This window comes from Garra rufa, chromosome 1, assembly GCF_049309525.1.
Source record: "Garra rufa chromosome 1, GarRuf1.0, whole genome shotgun sequence".
Classification (NCBI taxonomy): domain Eukaryota; kingdom Metazoa; phylum Chordata; class Actinopteri; order Cypriniformes; family Cyprinidae; genus Garra; species Garra rufa.
This window is the reverse complement of record NC_133361.1, coordinates 103877222-103889157: the sequence shown is the minus strand read 5'-3', so window position 1 is coordinate 103889157 and position 11936 is coordinate 103877222. Positions and strand designations below refer to the sequence as shown.

At 37.8% G+C, this 11936-nt stretch overlaps 1 pseudogene; it reads right to left on the bottom strand.

The window, feature by feature from the left end:
• LOC141341157 (uncharacterized) overlaps positions 1-11936 on the bottom strand; it is a 210595-nt pseudogene that overhangs the window by 16967 nt on the left and 181692 nt on the right.

Sequence of the window (11936 nt, the reverse complement as noted above, 5' to 3'; positions counted from 1 at the left end):
ATATTGTGGACTCATACGCATCAGACAGCAGAACTGTGGCACCTCCGTCTCCCTCCAACACCCGATGAAGGTGAGCTCCACCTTTACTGGCTCAGCTAGAGTCTTCTGAAATATAATAACATGAACGGAAGTCTCAGCAAAGGAATGTCATTACATGAACACTATTAATGTGAGTTGACCACATGATCTAGAAAGAAAAATGATTCTGAAGAATATATTATTTATCTTTGTTAATTTCAACATTAACTAAAACGTTATGAAATGGATAGTTTTGGAACTGTTGTATTTTATTAACTAACATTATGTGTAACAGATTGACAAGTTCTGTACTTGGTCAATGCATTGATATTAACTAATAGTGCCTAATTCTAAAGTGTTAGCAATATAAGTTATTACCAGTGAATATACACTTGGTACACACTCAGGAGTGTAGGAAGACGCAGAAAGATCAATTAGAGAATAATTAGGTTACATGATGCATAATGTTGTGTACCTCCACAGCTGAATGGCTGGATGAGTTCAGCTTGGGAGAAGGTTTGAGGCACGAAATCTCAATGTGATCTCCCAGGCTGAGCTCCACCAGGGCCCCGTCACGCCACAGGGACATCTCCACCACCACCTGGCCACACCATGGGGACCTCTCCATCAGCCACTCGGGTCATCCTGGGGACCTGCAACTGCATGATCACAAGGGTAGGATTGTTAATGCAATGCAAGTGAATACAGTTACTAGTGCTTAGACATAATCAAAATAACATTGGCTGTGAATCTGATTAAAATGCGTCTTTAAACAAAACATTACCTTAATTCAACCTGTATTAAAACCTTAATCAGTTAATCGCACAAAAAAGGCAATGAAATGATTGCAGAGAATATCTTAATATTAATAAAAAATAACGTATTTGTGGCTATAGAAATACAGTTTGGGAGAGGCACTCTTTAAAAAAAAAAAAGTTGAATTTATTAAATAATGTTGGTAAATTTGCTCACTTTTTTAAATTTCTCCCTTCCCTTGTGAATAGGTCCTGCTCTTCCCCAGACAGCAGGGCAGTTGGTGGATTCAGGAGGTATTTCGCTGACCTTTCTGCCTCCTCTGGCAACTCGAAGGAAGCAGTTTGGAATTTCTTCGAGTTGGGTTTGAGAAATATACACTCCCGTCCAAATTTGTGGGACAGGGTGTAATTTATGATGTACGCCCTTCCGGTCCCAAACGCCATCACGCCATCGCTGAGGGCACTTATTGTAGTGGTTTTGTATGACGCTATTTTAATTTCATTTTTGGACACCTCGTATGACTGAGGGTTTGTCCGATTGTCCACACAGGTGATCCGGGTGGGTGTAGGCCTGCTGTATGATGAACTTGCCTGTGATATTGCTCTTTTAGTCAGGCAGCACACCAGCAGGGAGAGAATATGAACTCGCAGGAACAATTCTTCTTAGAAGTCGGCTCGAGCATGTAGAGGCTCTGAAAGCGAAAATCTGACTGACTGGCTGGCTGCATGCCGCCCTCTTATATACCCGTATGTACTCGGGAGTGGCTTGGCATGCAAATGCTCCTCGCCAATTTTCATTGGCCTTTTGAATAAGGCTCAGAGATGATTGGTCTCTCAGGCGATTCCCAATGTAACGTCTCCGTTCCCTCCTTCAGGGAACGAGGGTTACCATCGTAACCTAGACGTTCCCTGACCTGAACCATGTAGAAAATGAGCGGGGTGAACAGAGGAGGAAAAGCACCAACATAGAGCTGGAAATCTGAAGGCTCTGGAGAGATTCTGTAGGGGTGGCACGGTACATGAAAAACAACCGAACCGTTCGGTTCGCTCGTCTCGGTTCGGTGCGTGTGTGCACCGCACGGTTCAATGGTTCAACGCATGCGCAATGTAGCCTCGTGAGTGTCCTTTTTGCGCGAAATAAGAGGTGTGTGTAGACATAGAGACAGTAAAAGTGGAGTGCTGCAGGTTACGTCACGTGTAGAAATGGCAAGTGTGAGAGATAGGTAAGGCTGCCCGGAGTTGGAAGATGCGCCAGATATGATACGCTGTTCATCCAACTTGGCTGTGCTTTCAATTTTATTAAAGGAAAGGATGAAGCTGATTGGTTGGTTCATGTCACATGGCCTGCGGTGAGCTTGCGGAATTTTGAAAAGTTGAGATGTTTTTATCTCGATGCGGCACGTACGCGCCTGGAAAAAACGAGCGCGCCGCACCGCGTCGCTTCCATTACGAGCGCGCGTACCACGCGTCTACATTTGAAATAACAAATGTGGGGACCCGGCCCCTTAGCCAGGTCAGCTGTGTGGGAACATTTTGGATTTCATCTTTATTTGTCAGTTCATCTGAGAAGACATCACGCCAGTGTGTTGGTAGACAGGCAAGTTAATTCTTCAGTTCAGTCTTTATGTGCTAAAAAAGGCACGCAAATTCCTGTAGAGATACACATTGTCCTGTTTTTGCCAAATAAATGAAAAGCATGTTATCAATGTCTTCTCTCTTGCTGTATCAAATCTCCCCTAGCTTTCCTCAGAGATGGTCTCAAAAATGTCAAGTCCAGTTCAGTTTGTGCATGATTATATCATGATATAACTTTTTTTTAATAATGTATCCTTAATTGTGGATAATCAAGCTACATTTCATATGCCAAAGAAAACTTCTGGAGTGTTAAAGATTAAAATGAAAAATAAAAACAAGAACCGTACAGAACCGAAAACCGTGACCCTAAAACCGCAATACGAACCGAACCGTGGATTTTGTGAACCGTGCCACCCCTAATGTGAAGGAATAGCCTCTGATCTCTGATCTCAGAGCTGTCATCGTGGCAAATGGAGGCTGCTAAATCAATGAATATGAGGGTGTAATTAATTGTGGCCAATGTGAGGAAATTAGAGGGAAAAACTCAATGAGATTTCTCTCTTGTCTTAAATTGTTTTTCTACAATGAAAGGTTACATTTTTGTACATTTTTAAAATAAAAGATCAAAAGGATTAATGATACAGATTTATTTTCACAGCCTACTTCTACCATATTCACCAAAGGTATGAATAATTGAGCACAACTGTATATTAAATGCATGCAGCTCTAAAGTGACAGTAGAACAATATAACTAACTTTAATGTTAATTAAACAACAAAACACAAAGAAAAATCACACACTGCTCTTGATTGAAGAATGTTAATACATGCTTTATTAAGAACCAGTTGATAATTTATAGTTATGTTTATATTGTGTTTTATTTTTATACTCATTCAATTTCTTCAATGTTACTGCTAAACACACCTCCTGTACCTGAAAAATAAAGCACTATTTGTTTTATTTGTATATTATGTGTATTTGTATGTTTCTTTGTAAAAAGCGTTAGCAATATAACAAAAGAAACTAAATGCACAGTTTAGGGGACTCTAGGGCAAATACTGCGGCTTGTATATATTTTATTTTGGTTTTTGTAACTTATGAGTGTGAATAATGATACAGTGGCTTATTCTCTTCAGATTATCCAAATATTGCATTGTAATTTCTAGTGGTAGGAAAAATAGTTGTCACGTATCTGGTCTATCCTTTCATCATGAACTCTTGCACAATACTTCATGGACTTCATTCCCCACAAGCCACTGCACTAATCACTGTATTCACCTGCTCTCACTTTACTGATTACCGCTCACAGCTGCACCTCATCACACTGACTGCATTTAAGCTTCTCACACACACAGCCACTCTGCAAAGTCTTTTTGTTCCGTATGGTCTGTATTTCCGAGTGTTTCTTCCCGAGTTTGTTTTCCCGGTGTTTTGATTCCTGGACTCCCTCACGTGTTTGATTCTTGCTGCCAGCCCCGACCTTTCTGCCTGTTTTTGACGACGATTTCTGCCTGCCCCTTTGTGTTTGTTTTGTGTTACCTAATAAATGCTGCAAATGGATCCGCACATCTCTGACCCTCCTCGTGACAATAGTATTAAATTCTGTAGGAAAGTTAGTAAAGAATTAAATTGTCTGTTGCTTATAGGGATACTTAAACCAAAAATGAAAATTGCCACCATTTACTTTCCCTCATTTCTTTCCAAACCCATAAGACATTGGTTAATAGATGAGAAATTAATGGTAAAGAAAACAACTACTGTGAAGCACACAGAATTATATTTTTATTGTTAACAAACAGTTAATATTCTTTACAACAAACAATATACAAACTAAACAAGAACAGACAAAAGCAGAGCTTTACACATACATTAACAACATCAACTGTTAAACACAAACTAAACAGGTAGCAAGATGCAGACATAGCTATTTACATTTTAGTCCTTGAATTTCTAAAACACAGCGGTTAATATATTTTAGGATCAGCCTCATGGGCAGCCTTGAGATCAGGTTTTCCACATTACCAACATAGAGATATTGGAGAATGACCACAGAGTCACTGGCCAAGAAAGGGCATGTGTCATGGATATCCGAGACACTGATTATTTGTTCTTCGGTTTCTTTTTTGAAATTCTTCAAAGATATTATTATTTTGCAAGAAGGAGCACAATTGAGCAGACACAACTTTTTCTAGAATTTTAGACATAAATGGAAGATTAGAAATGGGTCTGTAATTTGCCAGTTCACTAGGGTCTAGCTGTGGTTTCTTAATTAGAGGTTTAATAACCGCTAGTTCGAATGGTTTTGGGTCATGGCCTAAAGATAACGATGAGTTAACAATATTAAGAAGCGGTACTTCTGCTACAGGTAACAACTCTTTTAGTAATTTAGTGGGTACAGGATCTAATAGGCATGTTGTTGGTTTAGATGTGGTGATAAGTTTATTTAATTCTTTCTGTTCTATAGTTGTAAAGCACTGAAGTTTTTCTTTGGGTGTAATGACTAATGTTGAAGTATCAGTTGCTGTATTATCTATATTAGTTATTGTATTTCTAATGTTGTCTATTTTATCAGTAAAGAAATTCATAAAGACGTTACTGTTAAACTGTGCAGGAATATTCAGGTCAGGAGGTGTTTGGTTATTTGTTAATCTAGCAGCTGTGCTAAATAAAAAACCTTGGATTGTTTTGGTTTTTTTCTATGAGTTGGTGGATATACTCGGCTTTAGCAGCTTTTAAAGCCCATCTATAGCTGGACATACTGTTTTTCCATGCAATTTTAAAAACTTCTAAGTTAGTTTTTCTCCATTTACGCTCAAGATTACGAGTTTCTTTTTTGAGAGAATGGGTATTACTGTTGTACCATGGCGCAGTACGTTTTTCTCTAACCTTTTTTATCTTGATTGGGGCAATGGCTGCTAGTGTATTAGAGAAGATAGTGCCCATGTTACTAGTCACTTTGTCTAGTTCATGTTTATTTATGGGTGCACAGAGCAGTTGAGATAAATCAGGCAGGTTCCCTTACAGAAAAAAACACATGAATTTCACATGTGCAAAAACACATGTGGTCACATGTGGCCACATATTCTGCACATGTGTTTTTTCACATGTGAAAACGTGTGCTTGCACATGTGAAAATCACATGTGACATGTGCTTTCACATGTGATTCCCATGTGAAGCCCATGTGCAAACGTGTGCTTTTGGAACACTTTCATGTGCATTCTGTGTGAATTCCCATGTGAAACCCTTGTGTTCCCATGTGAATCCCATGTGAAACCCTAGAGATCACATGTGAATCCCATGTGAAACCCTACAGATCACATGTGAATCACATGTGAATCCCATGTGATCACATGTGAAAAACATGTGTATTCACATGTGTATTCCCATGTAAAACATGTATATTATAAACCTGCTTGTGTTACAATGTTGTGAAGGAGTGGAAGTCGGAAGACATCATGGCCTTTTTACAAATTAATATCCTTATTAATTCTTACACATTTTTAGTAGATGATCTAGCTCATAAATCAGTGTTTAACTTCTAATATTATTTGTTGTTTAATATTAGTAAGTGACTAGAATAGATGCCTTATAGAAAATATTAAAGTGTGTGCCAAATGTGTTTTCTGTCTGTTGAAGTTCTCTTTTCTCAGGGACTGAGATCACACCTCAGGAGGTCAGGATGACCCTCCTGATTGCGTGAGCAACTGTGACCAAGACATCTGTGATTTGGGACATCTATGACATATGTTCTTGATATCCCTTAGACTTGTATTAGTGAAATCCTGTTGATTTGATTCCATTTTTCCAAGAGGCTAACTGTTAGGTGTGCGTGTATCAAGCCACATTGAGTCTTGCCTGGCTAGGCAACCTTGAAGATAGATAAGGTCTCTATGTGTGAATTTGTGTGTGTGTGTGTGTCAGCCTCTGTCTTTAATATCAGGCGTGACGGCGGAAAGACCATCCTGAGGAGGTTCTTGCCATTTGTTGATGTTGCGGGTCACAACGGGCTTCTGGAAGACAGCCTGTTGTGTCTGACCTCTGATCTTTGTCGCCTGTGTAATCACTTGTTGATAGCTTTGATTTGTCTACCATATGTGGAAAAATTTTACAGTTATCTAAGTTGTTGACCAATCAGGATCTTCCTAACCTATGCATTGACGTAATTAGCAACCTCTGTTAGAGTATAATTACTGGTGTTTTGAACATGTACGTGGAGCGGCCTACGAACTCCATCGAGAGTATTGAAGCTGACTTCTGCTGATGAAACTGCAAACTATTTTCTTCAGTAAAACATGACTTCGATTGATTGAATCTTTGACTCCTGGTTTTTGTTCATCATATCTGGTCCTTGGGTGTTTTTACTGTAAAATTCCCCTTACAGTAATGGTGGAGGATGCGGGCAAATTGTTCTTTGGTGATATCCCTGATCAATCAACAAGGTAGGAAGATTTGTAAAATTATTTCTGGTTAGGGATTGTCTGTGGTGGAAGGGGTGGGAGAAGGGAGAGTGATATAGAGACTCACTCAGACGTGAGTGGGTGACACCAGACTTAGTTGAATTTAGTTGGATTGGTAAACTGTTAAATTTGGTTGAATTGGTAAACTGGTGTCGTGGATTTGAGGTGACACCAGACTTAGGTGAACTTGGTGAATTAGTAAACTGGTGTCATGTATTGAGGTACACCTGTAACATTAAGTTATATATGGTTTGGTATGGTGTACAAGTGCACACCTGTGATATTAATAGTAGACTTAGATTGAGAGGTGTGTAGTAGAAGTAGGTGCATCCTATTGGGGGATAAAAAGCACAGTCCAGTAGGGACAAAACGCATTCTCTATTTTGTGGCACTAAAGAGCCGTAAAGGCCAGATAGTGCATTCTGTGGCAATGAGAGCCGTAGAGATGAGATGTACAGTCTGCAGTCTGTTTTAAGTATATGAAATACTGAGAGAATGTAAGACGCTAGAGAGGGGTTCTAGTCGTAAATCGCTCAACCAACTCTCCATTCCTACCACCACAGACAGGGGTACCCCGAGCTTTAGCGATCAGATCAGATCAGTTGGTTAGGGAACAGAGTAACCAAAAAGTAGTGTTAAAAACAGAAATAGTAATACAATAAATGTGCACATCTATATATTAATATATGTTAGGGAAAGGACTGGTTGATCTGGGATGTATCAGGAACAACCCCGAAAGAGCTAAAATAGTTATTTGTATGTTCCTAATTGGAATGGACCTATATGGAAATTCTGGAATATACTTTGCAGTTTCATCACGCAGACGTCAAGTGGAATTGGTAAGATCGCCGCCTCAATCTCTTGCTGCTATCATCTCTTTTGGTTTTTGGTTTGTGATAGAAATATGGCTGATAAATTAGGTAACTTGCTTAATCCTTATAGAAATAATGAAATAGAAGAGAACAGATGCTGTAAACAGCTCTGCTATGAAGCTCAAACCTTAGGGATATTCTCAGCCCAAGTGAAATGGTCAGTCTGGGCTTTGATTCTGATTGGGAAATTAAAACAACTTGATTGGCTACATACAAAGAAAGAACCAGATACAATGTATGTGCCTATTTTTAGAGGTGTAGAGTGGCTATTTGTTAAAAATAATCCCAGAATTAATTGAGTAATGATTTAATCTAATTCTTTGTACATAGAAGATTTTAAATGACAAAGAATGAAATCATAAATCTGTTTTAGTCCCTATTTAGTTGTTGTAAGCTCTGACAATGTATTGGACTGAATTCTGGGTTAGTAAAAACACTGTCTAGACACACAGTTAGGCATTAGCATTTTGGAAAAACTTTGAAGCTTATGTTTTGCTTTCAGAAGATAAGATTTCATTTGACTGCAGTGAAACAGTTTGCTTATCTTGCGCTGTGTGGCTGAAGCTGTAAAAGTAACAGAGTCTTGTCCTGAGATGTAATCAGTAATAACTGATGTTTGGACAAAAGACTAAATTTATTGTGGAATAGAAAATTTCAGCCACTCAGCATCACAGCCATATGCCAATGTTTAGTGAAAAATTATGTTTGTATAGAAGCTGGTAATATTGTAAACAAGTAACATAAACGGGGGTTTAAAGTTAATTTTAAAGAAGTTTAGATAGCATGAGGTAACATATCTGGGTCAGATAACCCCTGACAGATTTAAAGTACCATTGTCGAATTTCCAAAGCCATAGGCAGAGCTTTGGAAAAACTTAGACTGTGAGTTGCAAAGTAAGTAAAAAAAAAAAAAAAGGGACAATAAGGAAGATGTTTATTTGAAAGTGCTTGTCATTTTTTTATCTTATATAAATTTAAGCTCGGCTATAGTAAAAGATATCACATTGAAATTATAGATTAATGGCATGCATTGCTATCTGTCCTGAATCCCTCAGAGTTCTTTCTCTCTCTCATTCAAAGTCAGCTAAATGCTGTAATCTGAGTTTGTGTCATAAATGATAATAAGCTATTAATAGTACAGCACAATGTCTCAATGAAAATCATAGACACAGAGAAGTTAAAGGACATGCCACAGTGAGTTCAAAAATTCTACATTTGTAATTTTATTTAATTTTATGCAGTCAGAGAGCAATTAGTTGTTAAATGATTTAGAATCTATAGGATTTTGAACAATAGCAGTGATGATTTGAAATAGTTAAACACTTGCATTGTAACTTGTATTGCAGCCAATAACTTGTTTGTCTTATTTTTAGTCTCCACCATCAAACAGGGCCTGATGGCTCTGGCTATACAGAAGTAGCAGAGCATTACACTGAGTGGATGGGTTTGATATTTTAATTGAGAGTAATATTAGCACGATGATTTGAAGATGTCTAATTGATTATATTGATAAAATATTGCTTTGATTAACATGTCTCAATGTTTTAGTACTACTAGGTGGTCTCAATGGCTCGCATGGTTCTTGAGTGCTCCTTTCCTAAGCTGCAGAAAATACCAGATTCTGGAAGAAAACTGTCAAGGATGTCCAAATGGAAAGAGCGGTTACCAGTGTGAATGAGGTGATTTCTCAATGACGGGTAAGATCCTCTTTTGGCCAAGCGGAGGGCAACCTAAGGCAGGGGGTCACCGCCACTGGGCACCTGCCCGAGAAGGGGGGTGTTATATTTGAGATGGTAGCGGAGTTGAGCGGATGCTGAATAGGCCTAAAGCATCGTTGTAGAGGGGATCTGTAAGAAATTACAGCCATCTGCCTCAAAAATGTGCGCTCCTCCAGACCTGATCACCAGCAACCGCATTGCTTGATTGTGACAAGCATCTACAACCTGATGCAAACATGCCAGGGCATCACACCTTGAGGAAAAGGAGCTTATTTATTAAGAGTTAACGGCAATGGGCTTTCAAGAACCATCTGAGACCATGTGATGGCAGCCATTATTTCTAGTAAGACATAACAAAATATCTTTATTCATGTCAGGATGAAGTTGGTTGCTTTACTGACAAGAACTGCATAACATTTGTGGATTCAACATTATGATAAATTCCTGAATCAATGAGGCTAAGATGATAATAAACTAATATGTCTATATCAGTTTTTACTTTTGCAGGTCCTTAGACATAGCATAGGATAATTACAAGACACGGTGGTGGCTAAAGATGAAGACTGCTTTTGCTGATTGAACAGATAGTCTGGATAATGAAGGTTAAGTAAATTAAGCATTTAAAGTAAACAGTTTAAAGGAAAAAAATGCTGCTAGCATACTTGATTTTAAAGAATCTAAATTGAGATTTGAGATAGAAGCTCAAACACTTTTAGCTTTGGTAAATTAAGTGTTCTATTGCAATGTTTTTAGTTTGATAGTCAAAGTCAATGTCTGGTAAAGCTGTCAAATGATAATTTGCACAGCAGGAGAGAGAGAGACAGCTTGAGTGGAGGCAAGGATGGAACTCTGCCTCTCTTATCGGCCTGTTAAATAAGTTCAACCAAAACAAAGCCATGACAAGCATTGAGACTGGAAAAGAGGCAAGGTAAAAACTATGTTAAACGGGCAGGGAAAAATAGTAAGTTTAAATCCTTCAGATTTAACACCAAAATAGTAACCTAACCTATGAACTGTTTGTTGTTGATTTGGGGAACGATTATGTTGCTTTTGTGTGTATATTGTGCCCATAACCTCTGGAATCAGGGTTTTATCGTTACCGTTGGGTTAAATGAAATGGGAAACTTTACAGAAGTTGATCATTCTTAGTGAATATGATGAAAAGAGGACACGGAACATGGACGAGCTTTATATAGATTGGTTATTTGGCTTGGTCTGTTATGAGTAATAACTACTTATTTTGTTCTTTATAATGCTGATTTGAATGACTCTCTGGTTCAATATGTTTCAGAGTGTTTAGGTAAATTGAATTTGTGAAATTGCCATCCATAATGGGTTAAAAACCCATGTCTAAATTTAACTGAGGGTCTAAATTAAAATACAGCTAACTGTTTGGTATCTGAATGATAAAAGGTAAATGTTTTAGACTTGATGGCAAAGAAACAGTGACACATTGGCTAAGTCACTAACCAGATTATCCAGAGAGCACCCTCATGTTATAGTAAGGAAGGCTGGTGGGCAAACAAAGGAGGAATTAATACATTTTAAGTGTAATATGGGTTAAAGGCAAACAGCTGTAAGGCTGTCTGTCTGTGTCTCAAGGCTGAGGTGATGTAATACTTAGGATTGGTTTATGTAGAACAGAGACAATTTAACAAAACATTTTGAATCTGCTGGATAACCTGCTGATGGAGGAATTTGGTGACAAGTAGTTTTAATAAATGTTATGAACAACAAAATTGTTATAGGAACTTTGGAACAGTTTATGAACACTTGTCAAGTCAAACCAAATTAATATTACAACAACACTGTCAGGGCCTGTTGATAATGTTCACTGTTTTAAAACAGCTTTAGAAACTGAGGAAAGAATATTTGCCAGTTTACATCTGAGCAATAGATTTGTTTATATGGTTACAGGATTGTGAAATCTGTCAGTTTTAGGTTTAGAAATTAATGATAATGATCATTGCCAAATGACAAATATGAATGAAGGGTTAGCAGGTGGCTTGACCTGTAACCATTTTTAACTGACAAGACAATGAGAACCAAATTGCCTTTAAACAAAGCCCTGAGAATTCGCTGAAAGTCCTGAATTATTTACTGTAATCGGAGTACAGTAATATGGTATGATAATTGAGAAGATTGAAATTACAATAATTAGGCATTTGGGTATCACTGAGTAATTTCATGATATAATGATATGCAAGGCAATAACAAGTTAGATACTGACAATGTAATTTGGACTAAACTTAATAAAAGGGCTGTTAAGTAACAATTATGAACTATTCTAGGTTTAAGTGGAATAATGATTATATATTCTTTTATTTCTATTTTTAACAATGGCTTAATTTGGGTATTACTTGTGTTGGGTTTGTTTATTTTATACTGCCATTGTTTTGGACCCCAAAATGATCCATGATAGGGAATGAATGAGTGGATTTACAATCCCTCTTCTTGCACTATATATATTATAAATAATAGTTTTTGTAATAATAGGATATCTATCTTGAGAATGCTTATTAATTTAGCTTGGCTTCCATG